The sequence below is a fragment of the Cupressus sempervirens genome, chromosome 3 (genome assembly GCF_028749045.1).
Source record: "Cupressus sempervirens isolate cs-2001-9-10 chromosome 3, ASM2874904v1, whole genome shotgun sequence".
Taxonomy (NCBI): domain Eukaryota; kingdom Viridiplantae; phylum Streptophyta; class Pinopsida; order Cupressales; family Cupressaceae; genus Cupressus; species Cupressus sempervirens.
Window position 1 is genome coordinate 911647323 of NC_143120.1, and position 8009 is coordinate 911655331.

The following is an 8009-nucleotide window of genomic DNA, read 5'->3' on the forward strand; positions in this document are numbered from 1 at the left end:
TCATCATTATAATCATCGTCATTATCATCACCTTTTATATTAACTAGAAAATCACTTGGTTTATGAAGATGATAAACATTCTTCCAACTATTTCTTGCATTCATTACAACATGTTCAATAACCTTCATCAAAATTAGGCACGTATTGAACTCAAGAGTCAATTTTTCTTCATTTTTCTTTAGTCACTCTTTCACCTCTATACCTAATATGCTTAGTACAAGCCACCTCAAGGTTTTCCCGTAGATGTAATTGATGGTTTGCATGGAAAATTCTAATCTTGGCTTGATTTTCTCCATTAAGACATTAGCAATCTGAGATCTAAGTTTTTCAGGGAAGTACTTCCACTCACCCATTTTATCCATGACACGATCTTCTATTGGTTTCTTCTCTTCATCCATCCTAATTTCATACTTCAATGCCTTGAAGTTTGTTATACTTGAACCTTGTTGAAGTTCATTCAACCTATCTTGGAAGGTGGGTGTAGGTTTACTGAATTTGATGTCTCCTCCTTCCTTATCACCTTTCTTTCTTGACCTTCTAGTAAATACTATAGTGGGTGGCTTTTCTGGCTTGGTGATGATAACCTTGCCCTTTTTCTTCAGTGGCTCCTCTTTTTCTGATTCATCCTCATCCTCTACTTCTTGATCCTCACATTTTCCCTTGGCCAACAAGAGGGTGGAACTAGCTTTCATTTTGGCAATTCTTCTCTTGCCTTTGTTGACCACCTGAGGGAGCTTTATCTCTAGCTGAATTCTAACCTTTTCTTCATCATAAGTCCCAAAATATGCAGCCTTGGGATCAACTAGTTCATTGACAAGTGCCTCAATGATATCTTTTGTTTCATCAATATTAACCTTATATCCAAGAGGTTTTACCCATGCCATTCTAGGCCTAATTGCCTAAATGTATACCTTGTCACTGTCCACCACAAAGCATACATCATCTTTTTAGTCTCTAACAAGTTTCTTAGGAATTTGGTATCTATTTTTCATTTTCTCCATAAAAGTATCAAAATAATTTTCCATTATACTATCATATTTTTCACCCAGTTCACCAATAAACTCATTTATTTGGTATAACACAGGTGCTTCTTTTCTACATACAATAGTGCCTTTTGATGGAAAGAATTTTTTCACATTAAAGAATAGACATGTTAACAAAGAACCAAACTTACATGGGTTATTCTTTTATCTTCTTATGCATTCCATATTTTTTTTGAACTACTTCAACAATAACTTGGCAAGGTCGAAGGATAGGTTGTTCTTTACCACCTTGTATGCAAGGTAGACTACTTTGCATGACACACTATTTAGCCTTCTTGAGCTATAAATCTTATGAGAAATGATGTGGATCCAAAACTTCAATTCTGCATCAGAGATGCTGCTAACTTTCATGCCTACTGTCTTATTCTGTTAGGGAGTTCATTTCAAGTTCTACTCAACCTACAATTTTCGTTACCTTCTCTTTGGTCAACATAGGGAGACCAATAATGCAATGAATCATCTTCTTAGTTATTAAAACTAGTTGCTCCAACTATAACTACCCATTATGCACCTAACTAAGAATAAACCTAATCCATTTTATTTGGAATTCATGGGGTATGTGAGGAATGTATGTTAACCCTTTAGTATCTAGGTGTTGGTGCTCGGGTTTCAAAACTCCATTAACACATAGTTTATCAAGGGCATCATCCATCTCCAAAGTACTAACCTCTTGAATAACACATTTGAAATGATTTTGAATGTCATTGATCAAAAGTTCCTTTGGGAGGATTTGAGACTGAGCTGCACTTAGATCTAGGGTTTTGGCAATTGCAGGGGTGGGCTTGAAGTCCAACACCTTCCATTATACACCACAAAGTATTATGTCAGAACCACATTTTGCATTACTACTATTGGATGCCATCTTCACTTAGTAGGTTAAGAGAATCTAAAAACCTTGACTGAAAAATCACTCAAATCACTTTGGTTGCTCTAAAGATCACACTACACAATAGCTCTAAAAAAATTTCATGGTGAAAATGACTTTGATTTCATTCCTTTTATCAAATTTTTCCATAAATGCTCGGTATGAAAGGTAGATCATGCTTACAGACTATCATCCAATTGCTTGCATTGATTACTAGGTAGTGTCTTCCATCACTCGATAAACATAAAAAGTTTAGTTACTCCCAACCTTGCTCAGTAGAGTCTATGACTCAATCCTCACTCAATAAGGAAAGTAACTTGGTAGTAACTGATACTGCTTGTACTTAGTGATCCCTTTGTATCTTGAATATAGATATGGATCCTTGTGTCCTCTTAATTGGAACTGATTTAGATCTTTTCTTTGATAGCCTAGTTCCAGTTCTCCCTTGAGAACTTAATTAGAAATGGTAGAGTCACTTGACTCTAGAGTGACTTGTCCATCATTGTTTGAACTAGTATCCTCGGTAGACTTAGGAACCCATTGTTGTCTCATCTTCTTTCAGATGTTATTAGCCTTTTCCTTATTTTTATCTTCAATTCTACCAATGTTCATACAATTTTTGGCAAGATGACCTAGTTTAGTACAAGTGAAACATCTTTTGGTAGTATCCTTTTTCCTCATAAGATGTTTGACATATAGTTTATACCAATGTGTCCAAATTCTACATAGTAATGACATCTACACTAGGTATTCTAGTCCAAACCAAGTATAGCTTTCACAATTTTTTTTGCAAGATTCAATGTCTTGGTTTTGCATTATGATGACTCATGTCCATATTTCTTACATTTGTGGCATTTTCCTGCAAATATTGGTTTCTCTTTGCATTCATTAACCCTATGACCATGCTAATTGCAATTGTAGCATTTTCCATTGAATTTTGCTTTCCCATTGCTCCAACATTTTCTTGAGGTATGACCTAACTTACCATAATGATTGCAAGTAGGTCTTTGATTCTTTTGAGCACCTTATTTGGAGGATTCACCTTCTTCTTTGTATCCAATTCCTACTTTTCCCTTTTTTCTATAGAGATTTTTCTCATTTAATTAATTCATGTCAGCTTGGGATTTCATCATCCTTTCATTGATTTTCCTTTCAAAGTTTAGATCATTCTACAATCTTTCATTCTCAAATCTTAGGTTCATGATTTCTTCATTTGCAATTGTGAGCTGATTGATGAAGTCAGTCTGCTAGAGGGAGAGATGTTGAATCTCATTACCTTTTCCTTCCATTTTTGATTTTTTCTTTTTTTTCTCTTCCATGACTTCAAACAACATTATTGATTAAATTTCTTCTTCTCTTCTCAGTTTTCTCATTTGTTCTTGTAGTGAACCATTCTTCTCTAGGAGTTCTTTGATTGCTTCATTTGTTTCATTTAAGGTGCTAGAAGGATGAAAGTCTTCAATTCTTTCTTCAATGTAGAGATGATCATTCATTTAAATTGCAAGTTCCTTTCTTCTTTTTAGGTATTGGGAGAGTTGCTTCTTTTCTTTCTTGAGTTGGGCAATAGTCATTTCCAAATCCAACTTTTCATTGTCAATAGCTTTGTCAAGTCTGAATGTCTCCACGGCCTTGATCTTTTCTCAAGCTATTAAACTTTCTCCTAAGAACCACAATGCTATGATACCAATTGTTTGAAATATTCAAAAAGGCTAAGTTACTAAGAGGGGAGAGGTGTATTAGTAACTCTGCAAACTTTTAACTACAATTATCCAATTAGTATTTAATCTTTCTCACATAAATTGATCAAATTGCATGCATAAGAAACTGAAAACATGAAAGCATTCATAACACATGACACATAGATTTGGTGACCCAAAAAACTTCCAAATAGAAAGTAAAACTTGGGTGGGGATGATACCCACAAACTTTAGTATGACATAAAATTGGCCTATTGTGGCTTACATTGATCACTTCTGATGATTTGCCTTGTTAGGAGAAATAAGGATTGCTAGGTCCACCTTGTTAAAGGATTTTAAAAACATAAAATGAAGTATTCACTCAGTAAAGAGATTTTCAAAAGACTATTAAGTCTACATTGTTAAAGGATTTGACTGATCCACCTATTACGATGAATCAGTAATCAATCTATGATCTGCAACTTGGTTTGCTGAATGAGATTCCCTTATGTACAAATCAACTTGTTGTGATAGATATAACTTTGTTGCTTCTTATATTGTTATGGCCATTATAATTTTCTTCTTTATGCTTTGTTATGATGGTATTTAGTTACATTGCTCATACACACACATATATTTCTTCTTTTGGATATGGAACAATTCATTACATATAGACCAATCCAATTATAGAATTGCAAAGTTAGCTAGTATACAAGTTTAGTAAAATATTACAAAGTCAGCCCAAATGAAGAAACTCGGGTTCTAAAGATTGACTTGGTGAGATTCTGATACTCGACATCTACTATCAATGCTTGACATCATCATGTACTCGGTAGAAATAGAATCTTAGTCCATACTAATCACTTCCAAGTAGTCTTGAACTTGGTCTGCACTAGTGACTTAGTGAATACTATGGAACTCAGCATAAAATGAACCACTTGATTCTTATTTTCCTCTATGAGGTCAGTATAAACTAAATCACTTGGTTAACATTAGGTAGCTTGGTTAACACTAGATTTGCATCACATCATCTGTGAACTTGGTAAGCACTGTGCTTCTCGATTTACACTAATAAACTCAGCATACACTAAGATGCTCGATTTACTCTACTGATCTTCACACTAACTGAAACTACTTAGCATACACTTAGGTTTGTCTAATAGACTTGGTAGCAACTGTAGGACTCGGTAACAATTGAAATGCTTGGCAAAAACTATTAACTATAAAATGAGCTCAGTAGCTACCTACAATCTGATTAAGTGTATGTCACTAATGAAAAATTTGACTGATATGTCAATAGGGAACTACCTTGACTAATCCTTTATTTGAGTCATTTTTAAGAATTTTTGTCTTAGAACATGAAAAGTTAGGGAGTATGGGAATTCTCCAGTCTTCCAAGTCCAAAGCCTTGTTAGCTAATAAGGGATATCAAGGGAATCAAGGTGGTAAAAGTTCCAACAAGAAGCAAAAGAAATGAAAGTCTAAGCCACAAGATGACACACAAAAATCTTTCTCTACACATTAGTCTACCTCCACGCAACAATATTCCTCACCACAAGACAACTCCAAAAATAAGGGTAAATCATCCAAGAAGGAAATTCATGAACTCAAGAATCTTCTTAAGAAGAATCAAATTAGTCTACCTTCAATAATGACTACTTTACCCTCTTCTTCACATTCATAGTTTGATAAAAGAAAGGATTACATGGGAAAAGGTCAAGCCTTAGTAGCTACTTCAAGTCAAGATTTAGGGAGATGACTTCTAGATTTAGGGGCTTCTCATCATATGGAATCTTCACAATCTATGTTTCCATCATTTGATACTTGTTATAATCCACCTATCTTGATGGGAAATCATACTTACATGAATGTGATTGGGAAAGGAACTATTGATAAAGGGGAGTGATACTTCAAGGATGTGTTGTGTGTACCTCACCTAAGTTAACCGTCTTTGCTTCTATCAGCTCACTCCTAGAGACAAAAGAAGGATTGTGGAATTCACACCTAATTCAATTGTTATCAGAGATTTGGAGACTAGACAAATCATTTCCATAGGGGTGGTTGATCATGCATCATGGCTATACTACTTCATAGATTTTTCTCATGAAAATGATAGTGATTTCTCAGCCAATTCTTTACCAAATTTTGATAACACTTCTAGTGTTGATTCATATTTTGAGGAGAACTTTGGCAACTAGAACTTGGGTGTTCTGACATGTGTTCAAGTTCTTGAGCCATTCATTTCTTCTCCTCCTACTGATATTCCATCTACTATTGTTTCTAATGATTCTTCTATTCACATAGCCATGAATTCAAGTGATTTAGTGTAGTAGGATATTCATTGTCTCCAGACTTAGTTCCATGGGATGACTACTTAACATATATTTCTAGTTTTTTTGTGGAGTCCTACATTATAGATTTGGAAGACACTATTGATGACATTCATCTTCTCTTTGGTGAATAGGATCCTTCTTCAATTGTTGCAAGAAACCATGGTGACCCTCATCTTCATTCTCTACTTGATTAGTCTTTTGAGGTTGACATGATGGTATATCCTTTGATACAATAGTTGGAGGAGGTCACTTTATTTTTAGAGGAGATATTTGAGTTTTTAGTACATGTTCTACATTCATCCTTAGTTGAGCCTGATTTGTCTTTTTCTGTAGAGTGGCATAGTACACATGAATTGGAGGAGGCACCTTTCAATATTGACATGGGGATACTTGAGCAAGTTTCAAATATTTAATACATTTTGAGGTTGCTTCCTAAGGGGAGGAATATTGTTCTACGCTCATGGCATAGTTTCTACATCAATCCCAGAGCATCTACCATTGTTGTACATTCTACATTAAGTGGAGGCTACTTGGTCTATCTTCCTCTTCTTCTTTCTTATGGGGGGGATCTTTTCCTCACATGAGGTCTTCTTCTCTCTCAGTTTATTTTATTGTACTTATCTCTCTTTTTGGAGGGGTTTTTCCCATGTGCTTTTCCCACTTTCTCTTCTTTATAAGAGATTACATTGCATATCATTTGCACTTGCATATTGTACATGGGTACCTAAAATGGCCTAGTAGCTGGGACCCATCCTACATTATTATCTAGCTTTTACGAGTTTAAGTACATTTCCCTAAGTTGCACTTAAGAGGGGTTATTGGTGTAAATAAGTATGGATTCATATATAATTTTGAAAGATTGGAAAAGTTGAAGAATGTTCTTATGAAGGATTTACAAGTGGTTTGAAAATTCAAAGACATACTAGTTAAGAGGAATAGATTTTTTATTGCTTTTTGGTCCTAGGGAGGCCCAAACTAGGGTTTTGAGAGAAAAAATATCTTTCCTCAAGATTCCAACATGGGAAAAAGATAAGCCTTGGTGGAAAGAAGGGGAGAGGATGTAAATTAAGATTATTTAGGACTCAGAACAAGAAGAAGAAAATGTTGGGAGAAATGACTAAACCCTCTAGACATGCATCTAAATCGGACTATCCAGATTTGGATCTTTGAGGTACAATGTAATACCTACCCCTAGTTGACTTTTCTTATTGTATTTCCATATTCTTTTAGGTTAGTTTTCTGATCATGTTTTATGATTATCAATACTTAGTTACTAGATTTGATTATATGTCATTTCATACTCAATTGATTTATGTGATGAGTTGTTCAGTTATTCCACGTGTTTATGTTTATCCTTTTAGTGATGATAGATGTACACGTTCATTCTATGATTTCAATTATTTCATGATGTTAGAAAGAGGAATCATTTATATGTAGTTTTATGGTTACTTACCCAATACTTGCATGTGTATGGTGCGTGTACATTTTCTTTATGTTTGAAATTCCTAATGTGGTTGAGGGAGGCATTCATAGTCACCTACTAGTCAAGATATACATGATACACCACTCCCTACCATTACTTATTTAGTTTAGAATATATGTGTTTGTACATGCATGGATTTTATGCAAATTGTAGCTACCATGTATCAACTTCCCTAAATTGTTCGGATGAGTGTACCCTATCGCAGTATTTAAATGGTAAGTGGGGAGATAATTATTGAGTTTAAATCCTAAACACTAAGCCAATTGTCCTAAAAGGTAGGACAAGTATCTGAGTTAGGTCTACCTTTTTGAATTTGTCAAGTGAGGTGAATTTGTGATTGACCCAAGAGTTTGTTTTGGTATTCTATACTTTATGATGGATTTCTCATATTTAGTGTTGTGGATCTATGATGAATCTCTGTTATAATTAAATCAAATTAAAAGATAATTTAATGGAAGCCTAACAAAGAAAAATTGATATTTAATTATATTTAAATAATTAGAAAATTAATTTAATAAAAGAATTAAATTTAAAAGATTTTATTAAAGTTCTAATTTTGGTGTATATATATTAATTTAATTTAATAATTATTAATTAGGAGTTTTATTT